Raw genomic sequence first — 20,768 nt, forward strand, 5'->3', positions numbered from 1 at the left:
GCACTGCTCACCTGGTCAGGCAGGTGCACGTTACCTGGCCCAGGACGACCCAGATTTCCCTCTTCAGGTGACAACAAAAGCTGCTGCTGATGCTTGGCATCGACCTCTGAAGATGTCAAACAGAAAAGAGAATTCACTGTGGCCACTGGAGACCTGAGCAGGTGATACCCCCCCAAGTCCCTCAGTGCAGGTGGGATTGGAAAGGGGGGGAGGGGGAAATGGTGATGTATCCTGCCCTCTTTTGGGGATGCCACCAGTCCACAGCAGCTCGTGCTCGACGGCAGCCCCAACAAACAGCATCTTCCAGTGGCCCTGGACGGTGCTGCAGTGCTGTGGGGGGGGCACAGGGCTCAGCACCACGGACAGCGGCGGCCCGACACCACCCCAGCTCTGCCACATCACCCACAGCACGTCAACATCCCCCCAAGGCCTGCCACCATCACCCCGAGTCATGCCAACCCCACTCCACGGTGTGACAACGCCCCACGCCAGCGCTGCCCCGCGGCCCAGCAGTGGGTGGCAATGCTGCCCCACCAAGAGTAAATCCAAGGACTGACCCCAGCAGGATATCACCACAGCAACAAGTGCAAATAATTCAGCTTCACCAGGGGGTTCCTTTAAAATTGACATGTCAACATACTGACACACAGAAGGGTCTTCCCAGAGTCTGGGAATGGCAGCTGGGCAAAGGCTGGCTGTGAGGGGAGGGCAGGAGCTGCCTTGGAATGGGAAATCTGGGATCCAAAGTACTCCCCTGACAATCCCTTCTGGCACCAGCTCTGTGTCCCAACCACACCACACACTTCCATAATCCCACCAGGCTGTCAGAGCACTCGGCACCAGCGTCCTGCACCTGCTTCCTCTGGGAAGCAAAGGCCAATCCTTCCCTTCCCCTCCCTCACCAGGGAGCTGCCAGGCACAACCAGCTCTGCTCTCCCCCAGAGATCAATGCCCAACAGTGATTTGCCCCATGACACAAAGGCAGTTCCCAGCTGCTCTGGGAAGAGAAACAAAGTCCCTGTTTCCTGTTAACCAAATCCTTGTTTCCCTACTCCGGGCATTATTTCTTAATGGGATTTCATCCTACAACATCCTTTATTTCAGCATTTTGAAATGTAAAATGGATAAAAACCCACAGCCCATTTGCTAATGTGCCAGCTTTCAGAGTACATTTAATTTCTTGTTTTGCCTCAAAGTGATTCATTAGCTCAGTGCATTCATTTCCTACCCGAGTCATTCCTTTCTGCTTCATGGTTTGATTCAGCCTCATCTTCAACTTATTGCTCCATCTCTCTTTACTTCAGGGTGCTGTTCTCAAACCCCAAATATAATCACTGCTGTCAGCCCTCTGGATTGGAGTGTGCCCAGCCCAGGGCCTGATGAATCCTCCTGGACTGAAGGAGCCACTGGGATGGGGGCAATCAGGTCTCTCTTTTTGGGAGAATTCTACAATTCTATTGTATTCCTGATTGCAGAAGAACATTAATTTTAGGATTGAGATTAGATGTGAAAAGTGGCTTATGCTTAAGTTATCATCTCAGCACTAATGCCATCACAGAGCAGCTTGAACAGGGGAGGGATTAGGAAAAGACCTGGGGAATTTTAATGGAAAATGGAAACCCTCCTGTCATACTTTTGCATAAGGTGACAAAAAGCACATCAAAAAACCCTTTCAGGAGCTCTGCCTGCAGGAGCCCCTCCGTGAAGTCACCTTCTCTGTCAAGCACTTGAACACAAACCCAGACAGGAAAACCAGACAGGGGGAAATGACCCACCACCAGGTCACGAGAAGCTGCAAACGGGGCCGTGGCTGTGAGCAACCATTCCCCTCCGAGGGGGAAAAGAGGTCACCCGGTGCCGAGGAACATCTGCGAGGCTGGATGACCCCACAGAGTGACTCAGAGAGCTCAGCTCTGCCCTGAGCTGCTGAAGCAGCTCTGTCAGAAAAATATCCCTCTCTCGGCAGTGCAACGTGTTCCCCACTTCACCTCAAGATCTGCAGCCCCGGCAGCATCTCCCCTCCCAAACCTCCTCCCCGACAGTCTCCGAGTGCTGGTGTGTCAGGAGGAGCAGCTGAGGGAGAAGGAGTAAAGCAGAAACTTGGAGCAAAGGCAGCCCAGTCCATCCAGTACACCCAGAACACCCACTCTGGCTGAGAAACAGCCTGTTCCTAGAAAGAGCCGTGGCTGGAAGTGTCCCCTGAAGCACAGCTCGGTGAGCCAGCCCTGCAGGGACATTTTCGGCCGTGCTTCCACCCATGGAGTCCAGGGGCAAGCCACACATCAAGCACCTTGTTTGAACAGCACGTTCTCCCAGGGAATCCAGGAGGGAAAAATCAACAAAACACAATCCCGGTAACATCAAAGTCCGAGCAAGAATGCCTCTGGTCCAGAAACGTTCCCCACGCCAACTGAATGCCAACCATCTGACTGCAAGCCAGGAAATCGACGTTTAATTTTAGTTTGAGAGCCCATTACAAAGTGCTGATTTCTCATTTCAGTGTCTACATTATGCAGAGACCACTGCTGTGCCGGGGGGCTGGGGAGATGGCTGGGAATTGCTGAGCAGCAGTTGCAGGGGTAATAATATTTCTGAAAATAAGATTTAGAAAGAAGCAGATTCTTCATTGCTCCTAATTGAATCCACAGCAAGTGCATTGTTAAATATTCTCCCTCTCATCCAGGTTGGTTTCAGTCCCGACTGCCAAAACTCCCTTCACGCACATATTCAACTTATTATTAATAAAGCATGACCCAGTCCATCAGAACTGGTTCATGAAACAGGAAGGGGTTGGGTTTTCCTCATTTTCTTGTGGCAAACAAACCTGTTCTGTTGAGATACCACCCGAGGGTGTTAAGTGTGCAAAGCCTTCTGCAAGGAAAGCCACTTAAATGTATTTAAAAATCTTCAACAGTCACCTTGAAAGGCATCAGCTCTGCAAAGACAATTCCAAACCCACAAAAAGTAGCCTGGGTAGGGAAGCACATTTTGCCAGAAGACAAAACCAGCTCCCCACCAGCACCTCATGGGAGACTTTATCAGCCATGGCAGAGCTGCTGCTCGACAAGAGGGGCTGTGTTCACACAAACAGACTGTTAACTCAAGGGAGCCAGAGCTGAAAAGTCATTAAGGCTCATTATTATCCCCTCCAGCACCCCCCTGGTTCTATGGAGCCACTGGACAAGCAGCTCTAGGAAAATCAACTTCCCCTGCACGGCCCCTCTGGCTGCTCCGTGCTCCTGCTGCCTTGGCAGGGCACCCCTGATCTCCCTTTATTTAATAACACCAAGGAAAAACAAGATCCCATGGCATTTACTACTGCCACAAACACTTCTTACATTTCAAGACCCCAACAAATGCCACAGCACGACATATTAATGGCTCAATAAACTCCAGAGCACAACCAATACTTTGACAAATGCTACAACCCCCCCTGGCCCAGCCTCTTGCTGAAGTGTTTTTCACGAAGTGCACAAGCATCAGTTTTGCCCTGGAGTCGCCAGGGGATGCCCTACATTGTCACCAGGCACTTTGTAAAATTGCTTTTCAAGAGCTGCCAATGTTTGGAGGTTGCCAAGGCTCAGGCAGAGCCCTGCAACCACCCCCCCAGCTCCCCACCGAGGCTCCTGCAGCCAGCCCAGCACCAAACCACTTCAAACACCAGCAGACACATCCCCCTGCAACAAAGCTGCCTGGAAATGTCCATATTTTCAAAGAAATCTAAAGATTTGGGGTTTTTTTTAATGTTTACTAATCATTCTCTGTTCCAATGAGAAGTTCAAATCACAGAAGACGAAGGTTCTGCTTCCTCACCAGAGTACTTTTAACTCTGTCATTTCTTTCAGTGAAATAACAAATTTGCCAAAAAGAAAACAATGCAAAAAAGCAACGTTGATGCTCCATCCCCCTTCTTTTGGCCTTTCCATCCTGGAGTGGTGCCAGTGCTGCTCCCCTGCACAGGGATGGGTGGGAGCATGGACACACTCAGGGCACCCTGAACACCCAGGAGCCCCTCACCTGCTCCCCTGAACAGCACACCCTGCTCAAGAACGGCCAAATTAACTCTTTTCCTAACAAGACAGACCCTTCTCCCTGTATTTTTGACTATCCATCAGCAGCTGGAGTTGCAGCCCACGAAAGGGTTGAACCCAGAGAGCTTCATTCCTTTTACAGTCACAAATACAATACCAATACATTGATTAATTCAGATTGCAGATATTAGAATATACAGGAGATGCTTGGCAACCCTCTCTGGGCAGCGAGGATGTATATATTTATTAATAAAAGTGCTTAGAGAATACTTTATCTATTGATTCCGAGTCAATTAAAAAAATTCTCTCCATTTTTTTTCCATTAGCCTGGAGAGGAAGGTCCTCTCTGGCCCATGGCCTGGGAGCAGGAGCCCAGCACTGCTGGGAGAGCCAGCAGGTCTTTCTCAGAGATGAGCTGTGCAGTGAAAATCAGGGTTTAAAAGACACAGAGGATCAAATCCTTCCTGAAGGAAAGCCAGGGATGGATGGGGACTCCTACCTGCTGTTCCCAGAGAGGTGCATCCAGGTGACCTGGGGCTTCCCAGGGGCTGCTCCCCATGAGAGAGACATGGATCCCCCACCCAGCCAGGGGCTGGTGCTGTCAGAGCAGGGCAGGGCAGGGCCAGCTGAGGCCACAGCAGCACTTTGCAATTCAAAGCACTTGCAGACATCTCCTGCATTGAAGCTCCCACACCCTCCCTGTCTGAGGGTCGTGGGTCCTGCCGTCCCCTACCCCTCAGCAGCAGAGTACCAAAGATAATGGGAGGATTTCCCAGAATTTCAGCTTTCTTTGAGGTCAGTCCATGCCTTGGCATCTCCACAACCAGCACCAGTAACGGGCTGGGAGCAGCAGGGCAGAGACACACGAGAAGCCTCGCAGTGACTCCCCCACCTGTGTTCCCATTATTATTATTCATATTATTCATAATGCCCATTACTGTCACCGCAGCCAAAACAAGCCTCTATTACCCTGGGCTCAGCACAGGAATCAGCCCTTTTCCCTGCAGTCTGGAGAGGGCCAAGATGCACCAGGGGGATGCAGAGCAGGACAGAGAGGATGGAAAAAAAAGCCCAAAACTCAGTGACTTCACAGGAACTTTTAAGAGGTCACAGCCTCTCTGAGTCCTCCAGCCAAGAAAGGAATCTATTGCTAAAGGAACTATTTCAGTGGAATTTCTCCATGTACTACATGGAGCACACCAAGACCCAGAGGACAGTCAGGAGCTGGGAGCTCTGAGCAGCCAGAGAGGGGACAGGCAGAGGGACCAACACCCACGGGATTTAGGGCAGCAGCAGCTCCTGGAAGTGCCCACTCACCAAGACCCAGGGCACCAGTAAATCCACACTGTGCCCTCTCCTGCCTTGACTTTGCCTGGTTTCTGTTCCCTCCACACACTCCCTTGGCAGGGTTAATGCCTTTGCACCACAGGCTCTGACGAGTTCCCCGAGAAGCCGTCAGATGGATCGACACCACTGTGAGTTCTCCTTTGTATCTAGGACTCCTCCCTGACATTTGTCTTTAAAAAGCAACACCATTTATACGAGAAGTTGATTAATTCCACTTGTTATAATTACTCCCACAAATAAAACCAGCTATTCCCCCCCTGTGAACACGGGGGATAATGGTCCTTACCCTTCGCAGCGAAGCGTTTCAGTTCCAGGGGTGAGGAGCTCTGTACCAAGAGCTAAGTGTTATTATTAAACTGTCATTAAAAGCATTTCAGGAAAAGTTCACAAAACTGCAGGGATTTCTGTCATCACAGTGGCTGGCTGGGACAGCAGTTGGGCTGAGTGTTACTGCCAAAATCACAATGGTACCAAATTCCCTGTCTCCGTTCTGGAGTTTCAACTGGAGACCACAACCACCTTTGGAAGGGACTCACCTCCAAGCATTTCCCTGTTTCAGTGCCCTGTGGGACTGGTTCCCACCACGGTGGGATTGGGAGGTTGCTCCATCCCCACTGCACTTCTAGAGGGTGCTCAGCACCACAGAAACCCACCAGGAGAGAGCCTGGAGCAGGGGAACACCGATACTCACTGCCACCACTGCCACCATCCCACAGCTGCCAACCAGTGCTGCAGCAAACATCAGGCACTCCAAGGCCCCTGGAAGATTTGCATGACACAGGCAGAAATTCACTGGCTGTGTTTTGTTCCCTCCCTTCCCCTATTTAGTCTTGGCAGCTGAGCCAGGCAGCACAACCAAACAGCACCAGGCAGCAGCTCCCTGCATCGCCCAGCGACTCCTCAGCAGAGCTGGGGAGACTTCCCCAATAAACCAGAGCACTGGAGTTCTGGGGAAGAAGGAACACTTTGGAAAGCACAGAGGAGAGTGTATTTAGCAGCAGCAAGAGAGCTGGAAACAGAAGGAAGCCTTTGAAGAGCTGGGTTGATGGAGAGAGATGGAAAAATTATGTAAAGTAAGAAAACACATCCAGAGCTTGCAGGCAGGCTGCAAGCCCGGAGGGGGACGGGTTCAAACTAGAAGAGCCTTTGATTTCTCTCCTCTTCCAAGTGTCCCCTGCATTAACATCTCAAATGTTAACAATTCCCAAATGTCAGTGCTCAGAAGAGACGACCCAGGACTTCAGAAACTGCCCAGTAACAGGCAGCAGTGTCCTGTGGTTTCCCTCCCACCCAGTGCCACAAGCAACCCCAGCTGCTCCCACTGCCGGAGCCTTGGCTGGTCCCCCCACGGATGGATGGAGGGGATTCCCAAACAAAACCCCTCCTGGCTGGCCCAGAGGAGGGAGGGCAGGTCCCCTTCACCAAGTAACTCCCCAGCTACCCAGGGAGTTGGCAAGAGCCCTTATATAACTGCGACGCAAGAGCCTCGGCGCTGAATCCCAGAACTGTCATCGCAGCCTTTGCAAAGCCATTTTTACCTCTCTAAGTGTGGCTCATCAGCGACCAACGTGAAAGCTGCAAACCCAGGATGTTAACTTGGGGCTGCTTAGCAGGGAGAAGAGAAATAGAGCAGACTTGAGCAGCTGCTGAACAAATATCCCCACAAAGCCACGGTGCCTCCGACACGGTTCCTGTTTCCGTGGTGCATTTTAAGTGCTCACAAGCAGAGCAATGAGACCTTGAAGCTTTACAGTGACTCCTAATCTCTTCCCACTTCTTCCCAAAGCAGGTTAAAATGACTGGAGGAGAAAGGGAAGGTAAGCATGTACCTGTCACAGCTGCTCGAGCCAGCGAGGAAGTTAAAAGCCCTGGGGTAAAATCTAAATATATATCTGCAAGGGAAGCAGGAAAAGTCTCCAGGCAGAGAGCACAGTAATCAGGCACGGCCAAGTCACTTTTCCAGGTGAGTACATAACGGGGTCACTATCTGCTTCCCAAGATTTAATGAGCCCAGCGCCGGGTCCTCACCCAGGCGGAGCTGGCAGGAGGTGCCGGCAGGGACGGGCAGCGCTTCCCAGAGCATGAGTCAGCCCCGGCTGCGCGCAGGGAGGGAGCACTGCGGGAGCGGCAGGGACGGGAGGCAGCGATGCGCACAGGAGGTGCCAGGGCAGCACCCAAACCCATCCGTGGGGAGCGGGGGGCTCCGGGCTCCCCCCTGGCACAGGGCTCAAGCTCAGGGAGCAGCCGGCTGCGTGACTGCCCTCTGCCAGCAGCCGCTGTTCGCTGCCTCCCAGCAGCAACGATCTTTGCACCATAAATGTTTACTGCTTGAAGCATTTGGGCGGGACTTTCCCCCCGGGAGTCTGAAAACGCCTTGGAAACATCTCTGGGTACCACCGGCAATACTCACCAGAGGGGTGGGGCAGGAGAGGTCCTGCACCCAAACTGGGTCAGGAGGAGCATCAAGCCCACGCTGGGGGTCAGGAGGAGGAGCACTAAACCCAACCTGGGGGTCAGGAGGAGGAGCTCTAATCCCGAGCTGTGGGTCAGGAGGAGCTCCAAACCCACAGCATGTGGTGGAATTACCACAGCAGCTCTCTAATGGTCCCTCCAGCCTCTCCAAGGGCCTGAGCCCCTGCAAGGCAGGACCTTCCCCTTGCTGCCCTCCTTCTGCAGGTGGCTGAGCCAAGACCCTGAGAAAAGACAGAGATGCTCTGGGCATCCTCAGCCAGTGGCCAAGGGTAGGACAGGGAGCAGGACAGACAGCAGCACTCAGCCCAGCTCCTGGGGCACATCATCCACTCACACTCTGCTCCAGGGGACACCCTGCTCCCTCGGGACTCACCCCAGCTTTTCCCAGGGGATGTGACAGGCAGCAAGAGCTGGAAAGGTGCCTGGTGCCTCCCCAGACGCCTCTCACGAACCCTTCCAGCACTTGGTTCCCAGCCCAGCAGCAAAGTGCCTTCAGGAGCTGGAGATGCTCCGGCTGGAGACGCTCCGTGGTGCTCCATCAGCCGGAGGCACAGCAGCTCCCTCGCTGCTGCAAAACACCTCCCTGGGCTCCCTGGCAGAGCTCACCAGGAAGCAATTTCACAGAGACTTTCAAAATGCCAAAGTGATTCCCACTTTGCAGTCTTAAAGGACTCCAAGCCTTCTTTTTTTTTTTTTTTGCATGTCATTTTTGCGGGAACTCCGCTTCTGAAGTATTAAAATAGTCAGGAAACCTGAAGCAGTGTTCACTTATTACATGGCACTGAGAGTTTCTGCTTTAGAGGTGGAGAATTTCAGCTCCTAGAAACTTTCTTCAAACATTTTTTTTTAAAAGCCCACCAGAATTCCATGAAAAATTATCAACATTCAAAGGGCAAAGTCTGGCTTTGGGGTTCTCCATCAGCTCTGCCAATTATGTCTCACGGTAATAAAATTTCCTTCCCTCCCCAGGGTCGCTGGATCATGCCAGGTCCCATCTCTCAGACATTTTTCCCTTCTGTCACCATTCTTTTTGTAATACATTATATAAGACAGAGAAAATGGCAAGCCCATATAAAGATAAACTCACAATGTGCTGCAGAAATGAGGCATGAACTCCACGGAGTCTGTGACAGCCTCATCAGGGTGTGTGGGAAGGACTAGAACAAGGGGTTGTACCAGACCATTGATCTCCAAGTACGTTTCTTATTTTAACTTCAATGAGAAAAATCTGCTTACCCATCAACATTGTGCTGCAGCTAAGAGTTCTGCTGGGAGACAGGAGTCCCTGCACCCAGGGGATGTGCAATTCCCAAATCACCTGCACTCAGGGGATGTGCAATTCCCAAGTCACCTGCACTCAGGGGATGTGCAATTCCCAAATCACCTGCACCCAGGGGATGTGCAATTCCCAAACCACATCTCACACTGTGCCCAGATGCTGTTGGGAATCTGGCAAACAATCTCTTTCTTTACATCTTCAGCCAAAAGCAGGGGTCAGCACCAAGGCATTAAAAGGAAAAGGAATGTTCCTTGTGGCCATCCAAACCACCACCACAAACAGGCACAGTGTTCCCTAAAGCCTTAAATGCAGCAGTTACAAGGAGTCCTTTCACAATGTATCTACCCCTGTGGTGTTCTTCTGAAATAAATGAGTAAAATAAGGTGGGCAATAACCACGTGGAACTCCATGACCCTGATGTAAGAGGCTCCAGGAGCCTCTTCTGTACAAAAAAACCCTGAAATTCTCCCCAAAAGTACCATCCAGCTGTGCTGCCTTGTGCCGAGCCCGCCCAGCCAGGAGCCAGAGTTGAACTAAAGCCACAGAAAAAGACTTTAAGTCAAGTTATTATCCAGTCTCAGCAGGTTTTGATTTAACTTCCATGACCAACTCATCTGTTGGGAAGGGAATATCCTCTCCAGGAGTCGGTGTGACAGCAGATGCTGTTTCACGGGTGCCAGGTCTCGACTGCCTCATACATTTACAGTAAAAAGCACACTGGGAAAAAAAATGTCTTGGCCTGTTCTCATCTCTCACAAAAAGACACACACACAAAAAAAAAAATTAAAAGGAATAGGCTGCAATTTTTTACACAGTGTCTCCTTAAAGACTGAACTGCAAACATCATCCTCTCCATTTATATTCCTTCTGGCAGAGCAGGAGCTCTTAGGACGAGAGATGGTTTAATAAACAGACATTCATAACAAGTGTCAGACCTTGCAGCTTCATCATGTGGAAAAAGAGTCCATTAAACCAAGTGAGAAACTCCCTGATAACTAAGGGTGCCTAACAGGATTAAAATTAAATTCTATCATGACTATGTTAATATCTGCACCAGCAGGTTCAGCTGTGCTCTTTCTCTCCCTAAAATCTGCTAGTGGGAAACAGAGGGGAAAAAAGCTTAGAGGGGAAAAAAGGCCTTTAAAGTTGGAATAATTTGTTCCAGCTCTCCAAAGTTTCTCAAGAAAAGCAGCCATCGGGTCCTAGAGTGGATCTCAGAGCTCTCCTGGGCTCACTAACACACACAATGGAGCAGCAGCACCCTCTGTGCCTTCCATGAATCCTCCTCCCTCAAAAGGGAACAGGGATCACACCAGGACATCAAAACAACGCTGGGAAAGGGCACGGGACTCATCCAGCCATGCATTTCATCTGTCTCTCATCATTCCCTGCAACAGAGAGGAACATCCCTCCTTTGCCTTCTCCCTCCTGCTAAAATCCTGATCCGTGCTCCCCTCGCTTGCTCCCGCTGAAGCAGCTCAGTCCCTGGGGTTTGAGAGTCCTTCCATCAGGAAGGAATCCCCCCCTTGGACATGCACAGGGCAGTTTGCACATGTCTGTAAGGCAGAGACATTTGTGCTGCTGAAGCCTGGGAGGCTGAACATTTCTGAGCCACAGAGCTCTGCATCCGGCACTAAAACCATTTCCAAGTTCTTAGCATGAAAGAAATATTTCCCACTAGAGACCTTAACGAGAGCCGACTAGAAATTGGTTTTCCTCTCCATTTTCACACAATAGCTGCTGGCAGTAAATCTCTCCATCAGCACTGGGCAGTTCTAAGTGCAGATACTGTGTGGGAAGAATCCAAACAAAGTGACAATACCGAGCATTAAAAGCACTTTGGAGGAAGATGAAAAGGAAAAATTGTTGAACAGCAGCCCTGGAAGAGGTTGATGAGCTGTAATGGCTCTTTGTGTCACCACCTCACACTGACAGCGACCCCACAGATCCAGCTCATGGCAATCCCTGCACAACAGCTCTGGGATGGCGACCTGGGAGATCTCCATGCTGGAATGGGGCTGTAAAGTCTTTCTCCACATGGAAAAACCTCATGGTGCTGACTCACTGACCTGGAACTGGTGTATCCTGAGGTACCTCAGACAAGCAGGGAAGAAAAGAGGGACAGAGAATATGAACATCCCCTTTCTTGCTGACACATGAGTGAGCACATTCATGCACATATGTGTGTGTGAGCACCTCAGGAAGGGGATGTTCCTGTGTCAGGGAGCTGGAGCTGCTCCAGATGACTAGAAAGACCAATCTCAAGTCATCTGAAGTGGGAACTGAAGTGTCAGAGAAGGCCTTCAGTCTCAGCAGCGTGGGTGTAATTGCATCAAACTGTAATGAAGCAAATCCATCTTCAAAATTCCAAGCTCAAGAACGGTGACTAAAGAGCTTCCTCAAATAAATGCCTTTCCAGAGAGCAGCTGTAACTTCTTGCTGAGAAATATGGGCACCACCTAAAACCCACTCCTGTCCTTGAACAAACACCGTGACTGCGCATTAGAAATACCAAACCAAATTAGCACACTAGTGTCCGTGCCAATTATTTCAATTAAACTCTCTTCTGAGAGCCAATTACCACCCATTTTATTAAATTAGGAATTTTTCAAACAATACTCCCATGCGGAGCTTTCAGCCCAGATGCAATTACACCCTTCACACGTCGACGTGTGGACACCGGGCAAACGAGTTTCTCTGAGTCTCTGCAATGCAATCACAGGCACAGCTTGACTGAAAGGAGAAGTTTTAGGCAGGGTTTTAGACCCGTCTGCAGGAACCCTTTCTGGTTAAGCTGCTTTTTGCTCACCTACAAACCACGCAGTGAAAAGGCCACTTCCTAATTAAACTGCTCCGGGGAACGATTAAGGCATTCAGAAATAAGGCAGCGTGGCTTGGCCAGATGCTCATGCCCTAGTGGTAAGAGTTACATGTGCTAGAGCAGGATTCCCACTGCTCCAAGGAGCTCACGCTCCGTGAGTCTCCCCGGTGGAAAAAACGCCCACTTTTGGCAAAGGCCCTCCTTGCTCGTAAACATTTAACTGGTGGATTTTTTGCTGCTCTCTGACAGGATAACACATTTCTCAGCAATGTCACTTCTGCCCACAGGATGGCAAGGTCTCAAGCTGACATTTGCTAAACATCTTCACCACCTGCTCCCCAGAACTGCTCCTCTCTCCTAGACGGAGGAGACCTTTTCCTTGACAGCTCCTGCCCCCAGGGAGACAGCACATACCTGCCACCCTGCCACGGTGTTGGTGCTTCATGCTCCAACTGCTCCGTGACACCCCACCAAGGCTGCTGGATTCACAGGGGCACTGACCCGAGGCCGAGGCTCGGGGAGGGCTGTGAGCAGCACGCCTGGAATTTGGAAAGCCCGATTCCCAAATAAACCTGCTCTGAAGTCAGGAACTCACTGCAGCAAAGCTCGAGCGAAGCGATGACTTTGCTGACAGTCACCCCCGGCTTACCGGGAACGGGAATGAGACACGCAGAGCGGCTCGATGACTCTGCCCACAGCCCGAAAAGTAAGAGCTCCCTGCCTGAAGGGAGATGCTAAATTTGCAGGGCCCCCCTCCCGCCGCCCGGGAGCCCGCGTGGGCCGCGGGAAGCGCGGCAGAGCCACCGATCCAAACAGAGCCGTGCGGGGCCGGCTCCGCTCCGCAGCCTCCCCAGAGCACTCCCCCGGCTCCTCCCGGCAGAGCTGCCGATCCACGGCGCTCAGGAATGGAGGAGACACCAGCCCCAAGGCTCGGGAGGGGGGTCTGAGCAGCCCAGAGACCAACCGAGCTGGGAAAGGACCCACGGGAGACACAGCCAGCAGAGTGGGCTCGCCACGCAGAGACATCCCCACCCAAACTGAACATCCTGCAGATCCCCAGCCCAGGTCGATCACAGATGCTGTGATGGGGTTTTGCCTCACCTTTAAGAGAAACTTCTCTAAAAATCCTGCTGTTATAGCAGAGAATGACAGCACACGGCACCCCCGTCCATCCCCAGCGGTGCAGGAGAGGGACAAGCCCCAGACCAGAGTGACAGGTTCGTCACAGTCCTCTGCAAACCGGGACCAGGGAACGGCCAGCACGGGAACAAGCACAAGCAGCACCTGAAGAGAGGGGGGAGACAACCTGCAGATCCATGTTTAACTCCAAGAGTTTCAGGACCTGCAGAGAGGAGGATGACAGTGCCTTCCTCAGGACCCTCGCACGTTCCCAGGATGGGTGGAGAATCCCAGTCTCCAGCCCTGGCAGAGCAGCTGTGGCAGGGGGAGCACAAGGACAGCTGCCCAGGCAGGAGACATGGACATACCTCCTCCTTGCTCCCCCGCACCCTGCAGTCAGCACATCTCACGTGCAAACACCCCACACCAGTCAGTTTTATGCAAAGCTACGACCAAAAGCTCGATGGCAGGTGACAGCAAAGAGTCCTGGAGAGAACAATAAAATGACAGTTTGCCTGGATTTGGGGAGGTGCTGGACAGGAGTGATGTGCGTGTTGGCCTCAAGAGGGCCCCTCCACAGTGCTGTGGCAGAGCAAAAATCATCTGTGACAAAGGAACTGTTGGCAGCATTAGACACGAAATCCAGCTCGGCAATCCCACAACAGCAGGACGCAGAACCAGGCACTGACACTGGCAGCCCCACACGGGTCAGGGCAGCGATGCCACAGGGGTGAGAAAGCAGCTCATGCCCGAGATGGACACCCTGAGGTTTGCACTGACCACAGTGAACACACACGCTCTTCTCCATCAGTTCATGCAACACCCAACACCCGTCTGGGGGCACAAAGCCCTCTCTGGGCGGCAAAAGGCTGCCCTGCTCCCCAGGGAAGGGTCAAGGGCTTAGCCTTGCTTCTCACACCACAGCTCCAGTGCCAGGGGAGCTGCAGCTGGAGCCCACTGGAGCATAACACTGCACACACTGGCACGGTGACATGGTGACAGGGCACCACGGGGCAGCCAGCACCTCACCAGTGCCCAGCTTTACAAGCAGCAGTTCCACACTGAGCAAACCCAGGTTATTTCTGAGCACAAACACAGCCAGGTACAAAAACCAACCCTCACTATTTCTTAGCTCACATCAGGCAAGACTTGAGTTCATCAAAACAGCAACAGCACAAAGGGAAGAGGTGAATGAACCTCTTGGCTTCACCGGGAGACACCTCGCTCTGTGTTCCCCCTCTCACCACACTTCAGTCTTTGCCCTTGAGCCAATCACTCACCTCAGCCAGTGAATTCACTGCTGTGTCACTCTTTACATTACCCAGCTGACCTCACAAGCTGACAGCGTGGGCTGTTGTCCTCCTGCACAATTCCTCCTTCCTTCCTTCCCTCCGGCTGCGCCCACGCCCTGGCCCGGCTCTGAACCTGAAGGCTGTGGCCATGGCTACTTGTACATCATGGTACACATTTCTGCACACCCACACAACTGCTGCAGAGAGCCAGGCAGGGAAAACAACAATGGCACTGGATCAGGGAGAGCACGAGCAAGAGGCACCCTCTCCATTGCCCGTTCCATGGGGAAAAATTATAGAAAAAACACAGGGAAAACACACCTCACACACAGCCAATCCATCTGACAGCAGAGACTTTCATCCCTGCAATAGAGGGAATGCACCCAGCACATGGGAGCTGACCACAGAGCCACTGCCTTGGAGATGTCACAATCCTGACATGCTGGGTCTGTCTTCAACTTTGCTTTCCACCTTCCACTCACAAAACACCACTGCCACGTCCTGTGTGACTGTCAGCAAACAGCTCCAGGCTGTCTCTTGAAGAAGGGTGAGCAGAAGAGAACCAGATGGTCTGTCTCGAGGGAAGCAGAAGCAAGACCAAGCAACTGTGGCCCCCGTGCAAGTCCAAAGAGGCAAAGCCAACTCAAAGCTCCTGGAGTTCTTCCAGAAAGCCATGGATGGCCCTTGCAGAGCACTCCTGTCCCTGCACCACATGGCTGATTAGTCTTGGAACAGAAAACTACTCTTTAAAATGCTTGCAAGCAGTGATTCACTCACTACTCCAGGCCTCCTGCTTGAAGGGACAAGTTTTCTGAGTTTGAGAGGTTTAGAAAACACGCCTTTCCTTTAACTCCAACCTGCTAGGAACGTGCTAGCAACCACAACCTCTCTGTCCCACCAAGACACAGGCCCTGCATGTCGACTCTATCACCACAAACTTCTTCATTATCAATTATTTATAACCCAGAATAATTAAAGGGGCCATGCTGAAGCCTATCAGGGGACCTGCAACCCTGAAAACCTCCTTCCAGCCCTCTGGCTTTGCAGGGGAGATCTTAAGACACCCACAATGATGTTGTGGGGACAGAACAGAGAGCAGAGACTGTCACCACAGGGACCTGCCTTCTCCAGGAGATTGGACTTTGATCATCTCCCTGCAGTAAAACAGCCATAAATTTGCTAAAATGGTAACAAAATGCTTCACATAAAGAGAGGAAATAAGGTCAGGGAGCAGATGAAATTCAATGCCATTATTTTATATAGAGTGTGATGTAACAATGGAATCTGAACTCTGAACCAGCTGAAAGATAAGAAAGAATGGGGGATAATTTTTTTGTTTATTGTCAGTAGGCTGATAATAGAAGAAATCTTCAGATTTGGGGACTGGGAGGCTGCCTGTGCTGCTTCCCCTTGCACTGCCAACCCTTCCCAGGCAGCACAGCCCTGTTGGCAGCTGGTAGGAGCTGTGCAAAGAGCCTGTATGACCCACTCTCTGAGCTGTCAATCAGGAGGAACATGAGGTATTTTATTTGCAAATTAATACATACATCTCTGCTACAGATCCAGGCAAGTGCCAGTGGAGCAGAGGCAAATGCAGCATGGCAGGGAAATCTGCACTTGCTGCAGGGCTTCACAGGCAAGGTGTTCACATCTGTCTTGATAATCAGCACTGAAAATAGACACCAGAGTATCAGCCCTCTCAGTGGAACTTCTCAGAAACACAGATGTTTTGATCCAAGTTTCAGCCTTTTATTCCTCTCTGAACCCCTCTGCTGCACAGTCTACCACTAAAGGAGTCTCTGAGATGCCTTACAGGGGAACGTATGGGGGGACTTATTAACCAAGATATTTAAGCTCTGCTTGTGATCTCCTTGGCCACAACCACACAGGGGCCTGTGAGAGAGCAGCTCACACCAGAGCAGGGCTGGCATTAGGACAGGGCTGGGTGCAGGAGGGGCCGAGCCCTCGACTCCCCTGAGGCTGCGAGCGGGGGATGCCTGAGCTCTGACACTCCCTACACAGTCAGTCACTGAACAGGTTGTGCAGAGGAAAAGCAACGAGCACCACCTTCAGAAGAGCGGTAAATTATTCCCCTTGGGAACAAAGATGCAACTGTGAAGAGATAAAGCAGTGGGAAAACATGGCAGGAAAATTTAATGCGTTCTCTGCAATTACAGCCACAGCTGCCAAGTTGTTCCTCGTGCTGTCACCACAGCAGCAGTGACAGCGTTGGTGTCAGCCTGACCTTTCACCCTCACTCAAGGCAACACAACACCCCCGTGGGTTCCTGCAGGCACAGGGGTTTGCTGGGATGACAAACACCACCACTCTTCAGCAGATCTGTGGACACAGACTCACACTCACGACACTCCCCTGGTGCTAAAGCGACCCACGTCCCTGCAGATCTCTGCCAAGATCTTACATTGCAACCAAAGTTTCTCCCCCTGGCTCTCCTGAGTCCTGTTCCCTGCTCTTTCCCAGCAGGTTTAAGCAGCACAGGAGCTCCAAGGAGCCCCAGGCAGAAAGGAGCACCAGGGCCATGCACAGCTGGAGCAACCAGCAATGTCCCCACCCGGTCTCAGTGTCACGCCAAGAACACGTGGAAGGAGATTTGTCCCAGTTAACCTTGGCAGGAACCAAGACTCCAACATTTTCCATGACCCTCTGCACTCCCTTCACAGGACTCTTTTCAATGAGGACTTTTGGTGTGTCCTGTCCAACTGGTGGAGGGGAATAAAACAATTCATTTTGCCAACGTGTTCAGTTTTCCTTGAGTAAGGCCAATGCCAACCCCCAGGGGCTCCCCTGGGAATGTGCCCACCAGTGCTCAGCGCTGGGTTGTGAGGGTTGTCACTCCTCCCTGTGCCCTTCCCTTTCCCTTTGTCCTTCCACACATGAGAAACCAAAAAAAAAAAAAATAGATCCTCAACCACTGCAAGTCTCTGCTGGAGCTGCAGGGACATGACCCTCTGCCCCCCTTGCTCGTGCTCTCCCCTTCACTCAGACAGGTACTCTCTGATAACCTGAAATGCTGTTTTCTCTTTCAAGCCCATTCTCCCAATAAATTGAAAAGAAACCAGAGGGAATGTAAATAAATGGGAAAAAAACACCCCAGGGAAGGATGGAAATCTGAGCCCATAGTGTTAAATTGCACTAAATAACTGAAAATCAATGTTGTTCTTCCTTTTCATCAGGGCACAGCTGTACATTCTGCAGCACTCCAGGGACACCTCTGCTCATTCCACCATCCTGCTACGTGCACTTACTTTTATTGCTACAAGGGCCCCTTCCTGACAGTAAAAACAATATGCCTGAAAAGAGTAACGACCATTTTTTAAAATAAAATAACAGATATAATTATAAGAGAACTGCATTTCTTCTTTGCTCTATTACTTTCATAACTTTCCTAATATCCCTGCTGATGTCCAGGGGTACCTGCCTCAAGATGGATATTCACCAGCACACCAACAGCACACACAAGGAAACATCCATTTCAAAAACCCCAAACAGCACTGCAATTAAGGCACCACGTCAGGAATCATCCCTGCAGCCTTTAAGAACAGCTAGAAAAGCAAATCTCAATTAAGAATGTTATCTGTCATTAAGAAAAAAAATCTACAGGCATAAGAAAACCCAAATCAGTTTTATAAAGCTGTCTCAGGCCTCCAACCTCTTCATCCCAGTGTATCCCATCTGGAGCTGGGCTGAGGAATCCAGTGGCAACACATGGTGATATTCACTCTGTTAAAGGTGAGGGAGGAGCTGCTGGAGAAACCCTCTCTGCAGAGGACCCAGGGCTTTTCCTGGAGCTCAGGTTTCATGGTCACCCTTCCATGGAAGGGAGCAAATGGGACCAGCAGCAGATTTAAGAACACCAACACCCTGCCCCAGGAGCTTTTCCCTACACTGCTCTAAGCTCTGCTAGTCTGGTCCCACAGCACTGTGCTTCAGAAGAGTCATGGGGATGACTGGTGGCCTGGGATGCTCCTGGCCTTCCATTCCAGGAGCAGGAGGAAGCCGTGCTGGAGGAGCACAGCGTGTCCAGCCTGACCCCCACAATCTCCAGCACTTCTTGCCAGCAGCTTCTCCCATAACTTAAATTAGGGACTGAATTTGGTCTTGTCCACAGCCTTGGCTGGCACAGCAGAGCTGTCAGAATGTACTTTGGAAAGAGCTACACCCATACACGTCACCTGCCCGACCCGCCCTGGCCCAGGAGCAGGAGCACACGCGGAACAAGGATCATTCCAGGCGGGAGCAGGGTCCTGCCCAGGGCCCTCAGGAGGAAACTCCTGCTTCTTCTGTCAGACAGAAACTTTCTGACAAAGAGTTGACTCAGGAAAACAGCCTAATCCAATTAATAACTGTTCTGGTTCTGCTTTGCCAGGTGGCAAAGGCAGAGGAGAAGCAATTCAATTCCAGCGGCCACAGCGACACTCCCAACTTTGGGGTCCCACCACCTTCCCCAGGGTTATTTATTGCTTGGTCTGGAGCTGGGCTCAGACATCACAACTGAGTCACCCCTTGAGAGATTCTGCACCCAGGGCTGCTGGGAGATGGCTCTAAACACTCTTATTTAGGGAACGGATATTAGCAATAAATACCTTCATCCTGCTCCACAAGCAAGGGATCAAACTGCTGGGGGATGAAGAGTCTTCCCCAGAGGAATTTTGTGGCACATATGTATCAGAGCTGGATCTCCTAATTCCAGGTACAAACCTTCACTAGCACAGATGCTACAGCCTGAACAGCCACTGCAGTAACTTAAAATATTGGCCATTACCTCACCTTCACAGAAATAAATGCCTCTAACTTCTGGATACAACCTGCAGTTTTCAAACCAGCATCTGCATCTTCCAAATAAAATGAGGAAAATTGCCCATTAAATCAAATGTCAATGAAGTGGGGATTCAGCCACAGGCACATTGAAGGAACCTGACTCTGGAAGACAAAACTGCCCGGCTCCATTAATGTAATGATGCATTTGATGAGGAAATCACTTGGGGAATATTATCATGAAACCCGCCAGGGTGAGATCCTAAAGCCTGAGATTGCAGCACTTCAGTTTGCTCACGCCAAGCACAGTCTGACCTATGATTTAGAGCCACCACTTGGTGACAATTAAAGAGACAAAGACCAGATGTCAGTTCACAGACAAAGAGTCTTCAGACTCTATATAACTCGGAAGAAGAAACTTAAAAGAATTCGCCCCAGTTGTTAAAAGTCTCTTTTCTTTGTTATGTAACATCCAAAAAAATCTTTGATTTGAAACAGAAGATGTTAAAATTTTTATAGAGATGTTGCTGAATTCTTCTGCACAAGCAGCTTTCACAAACATCCTCATCCATCAAAATGATTTTTTCCTGATAATTAGCCTCAGAAAAATGCACTTAATCAAAGTGACATCCATTACTTCTCAGTACTGTAAATAGGACTGTGGCTTCTGACAATGATTTTCTGGAAAGTGTTCAGGCTATTTAAATTAGGCAACAAATAAGCTCCTAATGACACTTTTCTGAGATACAGTTTAATTTTATTTATGGGCTTTTTTTATACGTGCCCCAACCCAGCTGTCAGCACTGTCCAAGAAAAGAGAATGCAGGCGATCAAAAACTGCCGTAGTCAGGACAGCAGAGATCAAAGGGATGCCACAGCTTGTGGTATAAGACAATATTTATCAATTCAGCAGATGTGCTTTCTCAGCTGCCTTTAATCAGCAATTCCAGTATCGCTTCAGAACAGGAGCCTGCCTTCCTCACGGAGCCCAGACTCGCAGCACCCTTGGGATGTGAGCTCAGCTCCCTCTCCCTTCCTCCAGCCCCCTTGGCCTCACTCCTGCACAGCCTCCACTGCACAGAGGATTCCCATGCCCAGAGGAGTCCTGTGCCAGGCATGTGGAAGGGCAGCCAGGCACCAGCAGCACTTGGGTCCCCGGTTCTTCACCCTCTTTTTGTTTAAGATGTTACTCAACATCTTAAACTTGCCTGTACTGTTCAATTCCAGTGGCTCTGAATTGCTCTCAAGTCAACAAAACATCAGTGAGATAGAAAATGCAATACTGCCATAAGAGAGCAGAACAAATCCCCTTTTCTCCCAGTATTGACATTGACAGAACCTTCCAAAAGGGAAAGAAACTTCTGAACTGGACAGGACTAATGCCAGACAACCGAGGAACTGCAATGTTCCCAAAGAGAGCCTTCCTTCCCCAAAGGGGAAATTACCTCCCAGGCCCTATCAGTCAGATTCATGCCCTGAACAGCAATTTTTATCCTCTGGAAATTCCGAGCTGAAATGACAGTTAATCCTGTTTCTATAACCTGAAGACCTGCCTTGCAGAAATGCCAAGCCCAGAGTTTAAATCCAGCTAAGCCCAAAGCCTTCCACGTGCCCCATGGTGGTGAGTTCCA

The 20,768-nt window shown here is 50.7% G+C and overlaps 1 protein-coding gene across 1 annotated transcript in view; it reads right to left on the minus strand.

Annotated features, from left to right (window-relative positions):
- The window catches only part of KCNT1 (potassium sodium-activated channel subfamily T member 1), a 78,397-nt gene that overhangs the window by 40,640 nt on the left and 16,989 nt on the right, over positions 1-20,768 (minus strand). The window lies entirely within an intron of this gene.

This window comes from Pipra filicauda, unplaced genomic scaffold (assembly GCF_003945595.2).
Source record: "Pipra filicauda isolate LSUMZ 115617 unplaced genomic scaffold, ASM394559v2 scaffold100_size2392355_pilon, whole genome shotgun sequence".
NCBI lineage: Eukaryota > Metazoa > Chordata > Aves > Passeriformes > Pipridae > Pipra > Pipra filicauda.